Source organism: Equus asinus, chromosome 29 (assembly GCF_041296235.1).
Source record: "Equus asinus isolate D_3611 breed Donkey chromosome 29, EquAss-T2T_v2, whole genome shotgun sequence".
Taxonomy (NCBI): Eukaryota; Metazoa; Chordata; class Mammalia; order Perissodactyla; family Equidae; genus Equus; species Equus asinus.
This window is the reverse complement of record NC_091818.1, coordinates 35,582,334-35,599,272: the sequence shown is the minus strand read 5'-3', so window position 1 is coordinate 35,599,272 and position 16,939 is coordinate 35,582,334. Positions and strand designations below refer to the sequence as shown.

At 38.8% G+C, this 16,939-nt stretch overlaps 1 protein-coding gene across 11 annotated transcripts in view; it reads right to left on the bottom strand.

Annotated features, from left to right (window-relative positions):
- USP6NL (USP6 N-terminal like) overlaps window positions 1-16,939 on the bottom strand; it is a 254,559-nt gene that overhangs the window by 4,858 nt on the left and 232,762 nt on the right. The gene's annotated exons all lie outside the window — the stretch shown is intronic.

Below are 16,939 nucleotides of genomic sequence, written 5' to 3'. Positions count from 1 at the left end.
AATATGAACAAGTGCAAAAATAGAGTAAAAATATTCAATGAGCTTTTCTTTGGGAGGGGAAGGAGCAGAGAATGATGAAGAAACAACATCCTTTAAATAGTTAAGCTACCAGAATCAGAATTATTGAGCTAAAAGTAACCTTAGTGCTCTTCTAATTCAGTGGTTTTTAAACTTTCTAAAAGCAGACTCCTTTTTTCCAACCAAATTTCACATGAAACCGCAATACATAAAGGAAATACAAACAACATTGCTCTAGTTAAAGTGAGGGGCTCAGGGTGCCTCCCAGTCACCCCTTTTTCCTCTTCTTCAACTGAGCAGCCTCTCCGAGCCCTGCTTTGCAGAGACCCAGCATTCCCCGTGTTTACAGATGAGAAAGCAATCTCAGAAAGCCAGGCAATCTTTAGTGGCAGAAACGGAATGAGAACCAGGACCCAGTATTTTCACTCCCAGTTCATGGTTTTCTTTCCCTTCACCAGGTTCACGAAACTCCACAGAAACTTCCAATGGTTCTAACTGAAGCTAACTTTACTGTGACAATCTTTGTGCAAGCTTTTCATTTTATACATTGGAAAGCACACAAAGCATTAGGAGTGACCACTTGTTCCATTCCTTCATCCATTCAACAGACACACACCTATCAAGCAACTACCCGTACCAGGCACTGCTCTAGGTGCTGGCAATCCAAGGACGCAAGAAGAAGGTGACATCCCTGTCCTTATGGCACTACTTGTGGAGAGAGATATGAATACAGCGCCAGGATAAGGCAATGAAGATGATTTGGGGTGGGGCAGGACAGAGCAGGGAAGAGCTCCAGCAAGAACAAAGCGCTCTGCGCCTAGAGTGGGGGACGGCAGAGAACGGCTGGGGACGAGGTCAGAGGACTAGAAGAGACACATCGCGCAGGGCCGGGATACAGTAAGGCCTCTGGGTTTTCTCTGAGTTAACTGCAAACTACTGGAGGCTTCTCAGCAGGAAAGTCACATGATCTGATGTCTACCTTATAAAGTTCACTTTGAACGGCGAGTTGGACTTAGATTGTATGATAATTAATGATGATAATAACAACAGTAATAGCTAATAATCATTAAGCACTTACCATTGTCAGCCGCAGCTCAAAAGCTGTACCTACAGTGCATGTAACAAGGGTCACTATTATTATTCTCATTTTATACATGAAAAAACTGAGGTGGAGATGAACTTGCCCAAGGGCTCACAGCTCGTACGCAGAAGATGCAGAATTCAAACCCAGAGCTGATGCCAGCCGTCAACCTTCACTCCTACACTGTACTACAGTGGAAGTAATGAGAAGCGGTTGCTTCTTGGATACATGTTACGGTAGGGTCCACACACTTGCTCATGGGTTAGATATGAACTGTGAGGGTTGAGCAGAGTAATGACTTCTAGTTTAAAGATGGCAACAGACAGATACTATTCAGTAATGGTTGGCATAACCAACACTGTTCCTATACTTTTTTATAAGGAAGATATTTTATGATATGTGGACAAATTATTTTAAGTGATAATCCAAACTTTAAAATGCTTGTCATTGAGAAAAGTTTTCTTTGTTTATGAATGTCGTATGGGAAATAATCTGAAGCATTCCAGTTCAGCTTCTGACTAGTCTCATATGAAGTATCTGGAATTGAGGTGAGAAAGTTGACTCAAATGCTGCCTGAGTCAAGAATATTCACAAGTAGTCATTCAGCCTATCAAAAAACCTAACAATAAAGATAAAATTAAGATTTATCCAGTATCCCCAAAAAGTTTTTATCAGCTCCACAAATAGCTAACCATTAATCCTAGAAAAATACATGAATTCCTTCTTCCCTGCAGGCAAAAAACCCCAACAAACACAAATTCTCAAGAGGACATAGATCTATTTAATAGAAAAACTGAATTTATGAATTTTCTTTTAGTCCCCACTCTGACAGTTTTCTAAGGGCACAACACAGTAATCTGAACGGCTAATTCAATGGCTGGTTGATATTCCATCAGATAGTAATATCAGCCAATAATCAAAACACCCTTTTCAGGTTGGTGAGTAGGAACCTGATAAAAACATAACCATTAAAAAGAAAAGGAAGACAGCGGCACCCAGAGTGGTTAATTCATGCCTGCAAGATGTGCTGTTACACAGACAAAATGGAATTCGTTGTAGCCATTCTCACGCCGAGCCCTTTAAGCTGCTGCCCTTCTCATCACTCAGTGGCTTTTGGCAGCCTGCAGAGAGCGCCACCAACATTTTAGTTCATATGAAATAATTTTAAATGTTTAAAAAATTCTCCACAGCAGTATTAAGCCAAAAAAGGGAACAGATTTCAAAATGAACCGCTGTTGCAACTTGTACATGTACTCCGAGAACATCCATCCATCAGGGCAGAAAGCTTCAAATGTTTCTCTTAGCCCAGACTGCACATGCTCAGATCCTGTTTTCAATGTTTCAATTTACATCAATTTACAACTCGTGAAAACTAAATTCACTTGAAATTAGGTTTTTCCAAGGTTAGCTGCCTGCTATGGACTGTTGAAATTCCCCAATGTAACCCCCAGTGTAATGGTATCTGGAGACAGGGTGTGGGAGGTAATCAGGTCACGAGGGTGGAAACCTCATGATGGGATTAATGTCCCACCCTCAACCTCTCTCCAGAGAGGAGATAGGGCCACAAAGAGAGGTGTGATCTGCCCAGTTTTTACCTCCTCTGCAAAGGCTTCTAAAGGACTAGCCTTATTGTGCCACAGGGACTGCAGCCCATGGGTTCCTCCAAGTTGTGGCCAATAGTGGAGTGAGGAGTGGCCCCTGGCAGGACATGGGGAAACACCCGGTTGGAAGAGTGGTGGTCAGATGGGGAGCTCTGGACCACATGGGGACAAGCCATCTCTTTCTGCCATCACACCTTCCCAAATACAACAGAGAGGTGACACTTAAAAGGGAAGGCAAGACCGATACTTGATTAATACGTCTGAAGTACTGGACAGTGCCTGGCCCACGACAGCCCTCAGCAAAGAGCTGCACACTCTGGGTCCTGGGAAGTGGGACTGGGGACTAGAGTAAGAAATGATTCACCAGAGAACAAATGTGTGTGTTTCCTCTTCTTCAGCTGTGCCTAAAAACCACTCATTGTTATGGGCTGAACTGTGTCCCCTCAGAACTCACACTAAAGCTCTAACCCCCCAACCTCAGAATGTGACTGTATTTGGGCATAAGGCTTTTACAGAGGTAACGAGGTTAAATGAGGTCATTGGAGTGGGCCTCTAACCCAGTATGACTGATGTCCTTATAACGGGTGAGTAGGACACAGACAGGTACAGAGGGACGATCATGTGAAGACAGAACAAAAAAACGGCCATCTAAAGCCAAGGGGAGAAGAAACCAACCCTGCCAACACTTTGACCTTGAACTTTCCAGCCTCCACAACCGTGAGAAAATAAATTTCTGTTGTTTAAGTCACTCGGTCTGTGGTATTTTTGTTAGAGTAGCCCGAACTAAGACACCACCCTCAGGTCTACGTCTTAAATCCTAAGACTGATTTGCTTTATTAAAAGCAAATTTTATGGACTGCCCTTTTATGTTAGTAAAAGTCACATATTTCATTAATTATGATCATCTGCTTTTATGGTCCTAGCACACTTTCAATATCAACAATGTATTAAAACCAACTATAGTAATTAACATTTATTTTATATAACCACATCAAAAAGATACCAAAACACAATAAATGTGCAAGGTGGGCACAGGCAGTAACAGATCCATAGGGGAAACAAGAGCTCCATTACTGTGCAGATTCCCGTATGATGTTTTCTACGTCATGTGGTCACCAACGTAATGCTAGGGATGGTCAATTTGAGGTTGGCTTCCATAGTGTTTCTCAAAGATATTCAGCTATAGCTGCTTATTGACGATGAGAAAGATGAAAGGGCATCTTTGTCAGTGTGGTACTCAGAATTTCAGTAATATTCTAGATTAGTACTAGCTGAAACAGAGTAGAATGGGGTTTAATAAGGAACCAACATGGTGGAAAAGATTTTTAAAAGTTTTAGAGTGGCGGTGGAAGGAAGAAAGCAGAGATGAAAGAGGCCTAAGAGAGAAACTAGAACATCTTGGGAAAAAAATGCCATATCACATACTGTTCCTATATTGTAACATCCGTAAATTCTCATTCTGAAATCTTTTAGATACATAAGGGCACACACTGGTAAAGACTAACAGGACACAAAGTAAAATACAGGATCATGGATATATGGCATGTATTTCTCAGTAGAAGTATTAAAAAAAATTGAGAAGGAAGTAATGGAGAGACCGAGGTGGTAATATCATGCATGAAACAAAATGGAAAGGTATGTGTCATACATACGTGGGAGATTTAATTTTTCAATATAAAGGGTAAGGAAAGTATTCACCTTACACTTGACACTACTTTACATTCAAGTCAATACAGAAATTTCTCTAAGGGAAGAGACATTAATATTCTATGCACTTACACATCATATTAGAATCAAAAGAAAACTTTAACATGTTTCATTTACCGAATGGGCAAGAGGCCAAAATCCAGACTGGGGAAAAAATCCTGTGACTGTTCTAAAATATCCAAAAAGTAGCATCTTAAAGTTCTTTCATAGTAGCCCATAATACATTTCCTTTTCCCCCTAGTAGACAATAATCTACTTAAAGTGACTTCGACTTCTTTTGTATTTTTCCCTATAGTATCTAAAACAGTAACAGAATTACAAGTTACATGTTGACAAAATGTCCGTTCATTCATTTACCATTAATAGGAACTAGAGTAATGACGTACCGTTCATATAAACAGTACAGAAACATAATGGTTATAAATACCCAAGATCTACATAGCTAAGAAACTAGATGTAGTAGGGTTTGGAGAAGAAAAAAAAATCCAGTGCAGACAAAATGACACTATATCTAATTAATTCCTAAAAGGCAACCTCTCGTTAGGAACCAGGACTCTGTGTGAGGTACATGGCGGCTACCTCAAATGTACAAAGACACTTGGAGGATACAGCCTCTTTGCCCCATAAAGATTTCCAATAAGCACAGAAGAGGTGAAGTAATTTGAAAAAGGCAGTAGACAGAGCTATCAGAAAGAGCCTCCTAAGACGCTTAAAAAACCCAATTCCTCCCAATTTTAAGACAGTAACCCAAGTTAGGATAGGAGGCCTTGCATGGGAGGGTTAAGAATATTCACAGGTCCGAGGGCCAGACTGCAGCGCTGCGATTTGCTTCATTTCAAACAGTGTCCGGTCATATCTCCTTCTCCAGTGCCTTGTGACCAGGGAGCATGCTAAAGACCAACAAGTGGAACTAATGCATAGCTCACGATCCTGGCCTCAACATATATCTTCCATAATACTTGCTGACTGATGACACTGTGTGATTATGTCATGTACAAGTTATTCCCATAACTGACCAAGTGCCTCTGACTAGCATAAAATTCTCAGTGATTCAACAGTGATCAAATGTACGTATGTTGTCTGCATTTCAGGGAAGGTCTCCAATGAACCACAGGGCAACGTTGTCTGTGGGAGAGGGCTGTGTCTCTTAAGAGGAGGAGGAATGGGAAAACGTGGAAAGAAGGGATCAGAGAAGAAGGCAGGGGAAGAAAGAAGGAAAGGAGGAGCAGCGAGGAGGCAAGATCAGGGTAGGGCAGTAATAGAGAGGACCAGAGGAGAAGGCAGGCACACAAGGCACTAGGATCGGGAAGACAGAACACGGAGAAGGCTGCAGGGAACCTGTGATCAGAGCGTCTCCCTTCCTGCAGGTGCCATAACTCTGCTGTCTGAGTGGGGACTTTCCCATGCTTCATAACAACTGGGCAAGGCAGAGGCCTCTCAACTCCGACAGTAGTACCAAAACTCAAGGACTCTGTCCGGGCACTCTGACCTCTGTAATTATGAAATTAGGAAGAAAAATCAATTTGACTTTGTTACACAGCCAATTCTTTTTAGGAGATTAATTATTCAACTTTCAGTGAGCTGGAGACATACTGTATAGACCGTGTGAGAAGGACAATGCCACCACCAGTAATATTTTCATATGCTAATAAATGTTCTCTGCCCTTTTCCCACAGAAGTAGATCCAAATAAGCACTAAAGCTTTCTGCACAATCTCTTCATAGATCCATCTTAGCCTACTCGAACTACCACACACACACACACATACACACACAAACACTGCTGGACTTGGCCTTGTTTGTTTTAACCAACTTTTTTCACCCCTAAGCAATTCAGTGTAACTAAAAGATTCAAGCATAACTGATGTCAAAACAGATGGCTATAAATAGGCATAAGTATTAATATTTATTATCCATACTTTTATTCTGGACTTCTTTGCGATAGACATACTACTTTTGCTCACTCCATTCTAGCTCCACACCTAACATTTTATTTTTCCCTCCTGTGCCTGAATACCCAGAAATTTAAATGAAGAATGACTGCCCCACTCCTCAGAGGGCAGGAAAGCACCACAATTCCTATCAGATATTACAGTGAATGCCTTTATGAAAACACCACCAGTGTTCCACCACATAACGATATTTGTATACCAGTGCCAACAATAAGAATACTCTCCCCAGAAAAGGAAATATAACTCAATATATGTCAGAATAAAGGCAAAAAGGTTTATCAGTTGTTTTTTCTTAAATAACTTTTTTTTTTTCTTAAAAAGACTCCCTCAAGTCCCCTCAGGCTTGTCCATCTTTCACCTTCCTCAGGTCTCTGTCACCACCCAGTGGACACCACGCTCAACTACAAGCCTTGCAGATGAATTGCCTCCGAAGGCATCACCAATAAGAGACCTAACTACAGGCAAGGGCCCTCAGTGCCCTCGCGTGAGCAGCATCCTACTTTATAGCAACACAACTATGTGCTCGACTGTTCCAACGGTTTCCAGTAAGAAATGCTGGCAGCTGTTGTCAGGAAAATTATGCTGGGAAAGGGTCATCTTATTCCCCTCCAGAGCAAATATTAAGTCCAACAGAGTTTTAAAATATTGTTACAAAATTATTGACTTCAAATTTTATATCTGAAAAGTCAAATGGTTTTATTTCTGTTTAATGTACCATTAGGCAGAGGAATACACAATTCAAACATTATTATAGCTTTCAACAAGATGATCAAAAGAAATAGTTTGCTTTCTAAATTATAACTATAATAGTAAAAAAAAATTCAAAACATTATTGTAGTTAGATTCACAGGCTTGACTTTTTTCCTACTAGATTAAACTTGAAAGATAAGGGAAGCAGAAAGAAGACAATTAAATACCTTTATCACTATAAACCTATGTAATGCCACATAAATTCAATAGATCTTTGTGAAATAATTTTTAAAATCTACACTTTGTGTTTCCTAGTTTCAATTCACATATGCATACATAAAAAATGTTGAATATGTGAGAGAAACATCAGTTTCTATTATATGAACAGACAAAAGTGAAAACCCTCATACTCTCAAAAAGTGGGACAGAGGGTTTTTTAAAATTAATATACAATAAAACTGACGTGTGTGTGTGTGTGTATGCAGTCAGGATACAAAACGGTTCCATCATCTCAAAAAATCACCTCGTACTAACCTTCTATAGACAGTAGGGTTTCACTATCTAAAAAACATATTACACCTTCATTTGTTCATTAAAAAATATTGACTGAATGCCTCCTGTATGCCAGGCACTGTCCTGGGTCCTGGTGATAACAAAGACACGGTCACTGACCCCCAGCAACTCCCTGTCTAATGCAGACGTCAAACCAACACGAGTAGTGGAGCACTGCCTTGGTGAGGACGGAGGGAGGCAGGGGGACAGCTCTGGCGCAAAACACCAGCGACCAAGTTCCGTGGGTTTGGGAGGTTGGGACTGGCTGAGAAAGGTTCAGGAAGGAGGCAATGCTTAAGCCAAGTCGTGAAAACTAAGCAGAATGAGTGAGGAAGAGACATCTGGAGAATTCTCTGGGGCATTCTTGGAGGAGAAGCATGTCCAAAGGCAAAGAAACGTGAGAGCAGGACACTTAGCATCGTGAACCATAAGCAGCACAGCCAGTTTAGTATAATGTATGGCACTGGCTTGGGAATCAGGCCTGGCTTCAACTGTCAGGCCAGTCACTCACCAGCTGCATGACCCTGGGCAAATACTTAACCTTGCAGACTAAGTTTCCTCATCTATAAGTTACTAACAATACTACTGATGGCAGAATGACCACGAAAGCTATTCAAAATGAACAAATGCTGTTTAATGTAAGAATTATGGCACTTCCAGGTAAGAAACAAATGAAAAGAATATAGGATTCCATCATGTTCAGAGATCTGTAAAGGTAAAAGGTAAAGGTAAAAGACCAAAGAAATGCAAAATCCAGTTCTCCTGGGTGCGAAGATGCAGACTTCCTAAAGGAGAAGGACAAATAGGTAGCATGCAGCTGGAATCTATGACATCTGGACTGCGTGACTAAGCCACCTGATGGGCATCCAACTGGCAAGAACAAAGAGTGGTTCAGCCTGAGAGTTGGGTCACAGACAAGAACTCAACTGAAGTCCTAGCTCATATTTCAACTGACTAAGAAAGGAGCCCCCCCAAATTTATTTAAAAATACGTATTTTAATTCCTAAAGATCTAGAAGAACTAAGTACGGAAAAATCTAGGAGAATTAAACACGTGTCATTCATTCTGTTTTCAGCATTAAGGAATTTGTTCATATTTAGTATTTTACGTATTTACATCTAAGAGAATTTGGCCAAGTTGGCCTTTTCATGCCAATTAAAAATATGTAAACGAGTCATTGACTTGAACTTGTGATTTGAAACTTATAATAAACAGTATTGGAACATTTAAGAGACTTAAGGTTCCACACATTCTTACGTTTGAGTTATTTTAGAACTAGGGATGGTTTTGTTTTTAAACCAAAAAATTGAGACATTTAAAGGAAATTGGATATATTAAATTTATAAATGCAATTAAAAATGTTTGTAGGCGTTTACGTTTGTAAATGGAACCAAACACTAACTAAAGGCCCTTAAAAGAGAATGTAAAAATTTGCCACATTTAAAAAGTCTACTAACTTTTGTAAGCTGAATTAAAGAACTTAAAGAAGAATTAGGTTTCTGGATTTGTAACTGTAATAAACCAAATATTAACTTTAAAAACCTAAATAATCCTGTGCACCAAAAATTGTCCTTCTGGATATTTAAAAAGGAAAAAAATTTGTATCAATTAATATCTTACTCCAAAGGGCTACTGAAAAAAATTAAGCAATATGTGTATGTAAAGAAAGCATTTAGCAAGGAGTCTATCATATAAGACTCAAAAGTTTGCTCCTATTATTACTATGATAACAGTGGCTGGGGAGGTGGGATGGACGAAGTAAGAAAACAAGCAGACTGGGAGAGTACTGGGAATCAAACCAAGGAGTGTGGATTTTCTCCCATAAGCACTGAAGCGCCCCTGAAGGGGTGGCCATTCCACAAGATCACTCTGCCGCGAGGACACGAGCACTGGAGTCAGGGCTTCCAGTGTAGATGATGCAGTCCTGACAGTGAGGTTGGAGAGGAAGGAAATGCCAGAGAGATAATAAGAATCAAAGGAAACACAGAACTTGGTGACCAAATAGATTGTAACTAAATGGCGTGCTAGCAAGCAGGGGTAGCAAAGAGAAGGAGATGTTGGATGACTAGGAGGATGAGTGAAAGTTCAACCTCCTACCATGATAGGAAATGGACAGGAGAAATGGGAAAACGTTTGGAGGGGGGGTGGGGAGTGAGACATGAAGTCTGAGGGATCTGAATGGTAGGCAGGTGAAGATGCCCATGTAAGGTATCAGCTAGAGAGGTCTGGAACTCAGAAGTTCCCAGGACAGAGATCTGGGATGGAGGTACAGAGTTGGAAGTCTTTGAGATGATTCCTGTAACTGCAGGAAATGATGAAATTGCCCAAGGACAGTGTGCAGAATAAAAAGGTAAAGGACACAATTAGACGGGTTATAGGAAACATGAGCTAAAGAAAAGGAACCAGTGAAGGAAAAACAGAAGGAATGGTTAGAGAGGTAGAGGTGGAGAAAGACTAAGACAGAGCAGTCTCTGGAAGCGGGCCTGAAAGAACTGCAATGCAACGCCCCAACAGCACTGCTGCGGACAAGCACAAACGAACACTGCCTTCCTATGCTGCAGTCAAAAAGTCTGACGTCATTACAGAAAACATGCAAAGGAGAAAACGCAATACTGAAGATAGGAAAGATTTTTCAGAGAGAAACACAATAAAAATTCCGAATTTCTCTAGGACAAAAGAGGACAGCTATCAAAGCTCAAAGCAACAAAATGCTTTCTTTCTTAAAAAGGTTCCTTGAGTTTCATATTTTCCGATACCTAAAATAAAGGTAGATATTAAAATGGTTCTCTTGGGGCTAGCCCGGTGGCACAGCAGTTAAGTGCGCACGTTCCGCAGGTTCCGCTTTGATGGCCCGAGGTTCGGTGGTTCGGATCCCAGGGGCAGACATGGCACCGCTTGGCACACCATGCTGTGGTAGGTGTCCCACATGTAAAGTAGAGGAAGATGGGTACAGATGTTAGCCCAGGGCCAGTCTTCCTCAGCGAAAAGGGAAGGATTGGCAGCAGTTAGCTCAGGGCTAATCTTCCTCAAAAAAAAAAAAGGCTCTCAATTTTCTAAGAAAATTTTTCTCTGCATTCTTCTTTATAGGTCATAAACTATATTGGGTCAAATTGGCAGTGATAGTGGATCCACATAGATTTTCTAACCAGAATGACTTCCCTAATTGACAAGCCTCTGCCAAATGGCTTCCTCTGACTAGAAGACAGCTGAGGAGGACAAGGGGATATTTCTCTCTCAAGATCGCCAGCCAATGGGGTATGCAAGAAACTATTTGAGTCAGTTTAATACTCCACTTGTCAACCAAAAGAACGTTTATTTAAACTGAGGTCTTCATTGTTTCTCACATTAAGAGATGGAGAGCTAAAACTTTGTAACTGCTTTATACATGTTTATTACTAGCAATGGCAGAAAAAAAGGGAATTATAGAATTAATCAATAAAACAGAAACAATATAAGACAGAACAGAAATGGCCAGAAATCAGATTAGCAACATAAAGGAAAGGCTTGATATACTTAAAATAAATGAAGACTAAAAACACAAAAATGACATAAGACAGTGTCAGTAAATTAGGAATAGAAGAAAACATTTGTTGATAAAAGACATCTATAAAAAAGCTCTGCACATTTATGTAAATATACATGTTTACACAAAAGTTTATATGTAAAAGCAAAGGAAAAGGACTAGAAGAATATGCCCCAAACTGCTGACAGTAGTTACCTCTGAAGGAGAGAATGGGAGGACGTGAAGTAATGGGAAATCTTCATACTTCACTCAACACAGTTCAAAGATTATCTAGAGTGCTCATGACGATGTATTTGTGTGTTATTTGTGTAATAAAACTGAGGAACAGGGGATTTTTAGGATAAGAAGAGATGTCTTGCTGCACATAAAAGCAAGGAAGTATTCCAAGACTACTTTGAAGCGTTAGGTCAAAAGGACACAGGAATCAGTTTAACGGAGATGCCACTGGCCAAACCAAGAACAATGTGAGCACTAAAACAACAATAATTGTATCTGATGGAAACCTTCAGAATATATCAAATTCCATGGATTCACAGTGAGAAAGACAAAACAAAAGCTCATTTGCTGTCACTGGAGATAATCAAGAACATCAGCTCCTAATTGTGAAAATTGGTAAAGAGAAAACAATTCAGCATCTATTCTGCCTTTTCAGTAGGAAATACATTTTAAGGTAACCAAGAAGCCCCTGTTGATCAACAAGGGAAAACTCTTTGTTACAGAAGAAAATCTGCTGATAAATGTTAAAGTAGTAATAAAATTAGAAAATGAAAGATTTGTTTAGGCAAGGACTATCAATGGAAGCTAAAACCATCAGGGGAAAGGTTAAAGGAAACCGGATATCTCTACAATGTCAAAACATTATGCCACAGATCATTTGTTAACTGAAAAGTTTTCGTAATTAAAAAAAAATCTTACTTTTAAAATAAAGAGATCTGGTTATCATCACCTTTTACCAGGGATCAAACTCAGTGTCACTAATAGTAATAAGACTCGTCACTATGTGCCTCCTGTTTAACCTGAATCTAATTAAACCTCTACCTCTAACTTCTAGCTTATAGAAAATACAGAGGCTGGGGGAATGGGTTAAACGACTCCAAAAAAGAAAAGTTAGACTACTCCAGAATGTGGGAAATTCCACAAGACAATATGACTGATCACTTCCACAAAGTGTCACTGAAAAGAGAGAAAAGTAAGAGGCAGGGGTAGGAAGTGAGGAAAAGGAAGAGGCTGCTGCACATTAAGAGACAAGCAGCATATCAAACAAATACAAAGTGTGGCAGTGTAGTCTTTGGTTAAATTCTGGGTGAGAAAAACAGTCTAAGGCAATTTTGGGTACAACTGGAAAATTTTTAATATGGAATTGGTATTATATAACATTTGGGAATTATATTGTTAATTTTGTTAGGTTTGATAACGGCATTATGATTAGCCATTAGGATACAACATTAACCCACAAAAGTCAGTTGTATGTCTATACAGGAACAATGAGCAATCAGAAAAGGAAATTACAAATAATTCCATTTACAATAGCATCAAAGAGAATAAAATACTTAGAAATTAACCAAAGAGGTGAAAGATTTGTTCAATGAAAACTACAAAACGCTGCTGAAAGAAATTAGAGAAGACATAAGTAAATGGAAACACATCTCATGTTCATGAATTGGAAGACAACACTGTTAAGATATCAATACTACTCAAAGTGACCTATAGGTCACAGAATTAAAGCAATCACTATCAAAACTCCAATAACATTTTTTGCAGAAATAGAAAAACCCATCTTAAAACTCACATGGAATCTGAAGGGACCCCGAATAACTAAAACAATCTTGAAAAGCTCCAGGACTCACATTTACTGATTTCGAAACTTACTACAAAGCTACAGTAATCAAAACAGTGTGGTACTGGCATGAAGACATCCACTTTAAGACCAACGCAATAGAATAGAGAGCCCAGAAGAATATCCTCACATATATGGTCAAATGCTATTTGACAAGGGTACCAAGACCATTCAATGGGGAAAAAAGTGTCTTTTCAACAAATGATGCTGGGAAAAAATGGTTATCCACGTGAAAAAGAATGAAGTTGGACCCTTACCTAACACCATAAACAAAAATTAACTCAAAATAGGTGAAAGATCTAAATGTAAGTCACAAAACTATAAAACTCTTAGAAGAAAACATAAGGCAAGAGCTTTATGATGTTGGCAATGATTTCTTGGATATGACACCAAAGGCACAGGCAACAAAAGAAAAAACAAATTGGGCTTAATGAAAATTTTAAAATTTTGTCCATCAAAAGATAGTATCAATGAGCAAAAAAGGCAACCCATAGAATGGAAGAAAATATTTACAAATCATATATCTGATAAGGGATTAATATTTAGAATATAGAGAGAACGCCTAAAACTCAACAACAAAAAGACAACCCAACTCAAAAATGGGCAAAGGGCTTGAACATACATTTCTTCAAAGAAGATATACAGATGGCCAATAAGCACATGAAAAATGGTCAATGCTACTAATCATTAAGCACATGCAAATCAAAACTACAATAAGGGCCAGCTGCATTATTAAGTGGTTAAGTTCGATGTGCTCCACTTCAGCAGTCTGGGTTCAGTTCCCAGGCGCAGACCTACACCACTCCTCTGTCAGTAGCCATGCTGTCACAGCAGCTCACATACAAAAAGAGGAAGACTGGCAACAGATGTTAGCTCAGGGCAAACCTTTCTCAGCAAAAACAAAACAAAACAACTACAATGAGAAATTTCCTCACACTGATCAGGATGGTTACTATAAAAAAAGAAAAACAGAAAATAACAAGTGTTGGCAAGGATGTGGAGCAATTGTACACTTGCTTGCACACTGTTTGTGGAAATGTAAAAGGGTGCAGCTGCTGTGGAAAAGAGTACAGCAGTTCCTCAAAAAGTTAAAACTAGAATGACGGCATGACCCAGCAATTCCATTTCTGGGTATATCCCCAAAAGAATTAAAAGTGAGGTCTTGAAGAGAGATTTGTACACTCATGTTCATAGCAGCATTATTTAACAACAGCTAAAAGATGGAAACATCTCAAGTGTCTATCTACAGATGAATGAATAAGCAAAATGTGGTTTATACACACAATGGAATGTTATTCAGCCTTAAAAAGTAAAGAAAAACTGACATATGCTACAACATGGATGAACTTTGAGGACATTATGCTAAGTGAAATATGCCAATCACAAAAAGACCAGTACTGCATGATCCCACTTCTATGAGCTACTTAGAGTGTCAAAATCAGAGAGGGCAGAATGGTGGCTGCCAGGGATGGAGGGAGAGGAATGGAGACTTCTTGACTGATGGGTATAAAGTTTCCATTTCACAAAATGAAAAGAGTTGTGGAGATGGGAGGTAGTAATGGTTTTACAAAATTATGAATGTGTTTCATACCACTGAACTGTACACTTAAAAATGGTTAAGATGGTAAATTTTACATTATGTGTATTTTACCAGAATAAAAAAAAAAATACCAAAAGTTTTCCTAACCAGTTAGAAAAAAATGGAAGGAAAGATTCAACTTATAATAAGAAAGATAAAACTACCTACAGGAGTGGGGGTTGGGATGGGTGGGTAAGAAATGTGTTAACAGTCATATGAAGAAGATGAATTCTACTGGGGGACATTAAAACAAACTTGAACCACTGAAAAGCAAAAGCTTGTACTTAGAAAAACCCATTCTTTTAAATATCGTTTTTCTCTCAATAATCTTTAAATTCAATGCAATGTCAATTAAAATACTAGTGGATTCTTTTTTTGGTAACTTGACAAAATAATCCAAAAAGAGGGGAAATTAGCTCTAATAGATATTAAAATTGTTTGTAACTAGAAAAGTAGAGATCACTGGAATAGAATAAAATGCCAAGATTTAGATGTAGACATTTTGGGGGAGTTTATTACATGATAATAACAGGATTTCAAATCTCAAGAGGCTGTTAAGCCACATGCCTAGTCATTTGGAATACAAGCAAAGCTGAGTTCTTACCTCTCTCTTCCCTTAAACACAAAGTAATTCTAGATGGGCTAAAGATTTAAGCATAAAAAATAAAAACATAAAAGCTCTAAGAGAAAATATAGATAATGCAAAATTTTTCATTCAGCATGTGGAAAATTCTATATACAAAACACAAAAGTGAGACACCATAAAGAAAAAGACTGATTAAAATTTTTTAAATCCTATATGAAAAGTATCTACAACATATATAATAAACCGGCCAACACCCTCGTGCTTCTGGTATTACTTATCTATCCCTCTCCCTTTACCCCCCACCCCACTCTCCATGCCCATTCTACCATTTCCTAGTAAAAAGATCTCACGAACCACTGCTACTAAGTTACTTCATATATAAAATGCAGATGAGTTTTCCTAACTTTTTTCTGAGTTATTTTTAGGGATTAAATGAGATGGTGCAGGTAGGAGGTGACACATAGTCAGCAGTGAATAAATAACTGCTGCTAGTTAGATGCTAAATCATCCTTGTGCATACACAAGTTTTAATATTTTATCCCCATGTTTAAATAGTTCTACTATATAGTACATATTTTTTCTCCATTTGTGTCTTTTACTAAAATTTGTCTTAAATTCTTTTTAAAAGCAGGCAAGATATTAAAAAATAAATGTTAATGGAGCAAGAATACAGTAGGCACTGCTGTTCCACATGCATTCCTTGTTACAGGAAAGAATTAGTAGAAAATAGACATTATTATACTGAACAAGCAAGGGTTGAGCTCACTTAGCGAAGGGGGTGGTTTCACACAGCTACTCCCACACTCAATTATTACTGGGACGGGTTTGTTTTCCAGTGAATCTTGATGATGGAGAACAAACCTTGGAGAAACACTGATTAGACCCCGCACAAGCAAATAATTAAAAGCACAGCATCTTGGTTTTTACCAAAGGGAAAAAGATGTGTTTTCTATGAATGTACGCCTACTTGTTGTTCTGGACACACATGTCCAAGAAGACATCAAAGTACGTGCCACACAGACTGGGAAATGCTACATCCAGCTGTACCTGAGGTACAAACAGCTGGTCTCAGTTACTTTCATCTCTCCTGCACCACCTTCCACTTCCCAACTCCCTTACCACACCCATCCACTGCAACAAAGGTAAGAAAGGAAAAGGGCAAAAAACACACTTTTCTCGGGAAATCATACATTGTCAAGTAACATCTGGTCAAAACTCTTAAAAGTTACTCCTACTGTGACCTTTCTACATTTTCGTTTTTCTTCCCTCTCATCCGACCCTTGCGCTGATCCTTCCCCATTTATCCTGTACCCAGATCTGCTATTACCACATTCACACTCTACATGTAATCACTTGTATGAATTCTGTCTTTCCTGTGAACACCTGACAACAAGAAGCACGTTTATCTTTTCAGTTATTAAACCCCTTCTTGCACAGCGCCTAACAGAGAATCTAATAGGAGGTGCTGGAAGATATTTTAAAATAAATGAATAAAATATATTATCTACGCTGCAACATACTGCAAAGAGCACTGGATTAGTGGTCAGAAAACTTGGACGCTGGTGTCAATAGTACTATCTACTGCTTCTGTAGCTTCACATTTAAGCACTGAAGTATCAGTTTCCTCCTATAAAATTGGACCTTTACTTTGCATATGGTTTTACAAAATGAGATGATGAAAATAAAACATACTTAATGTTATGCTAGTTTAAAGCACTAGCCATGGTTACTTCTGTTGAACAATGTTATTAGTCAAGCAGCTTTCTAAATTTAAATAGGGATGGCACAGTTATTCCATTAGGAGAGGCGGATTT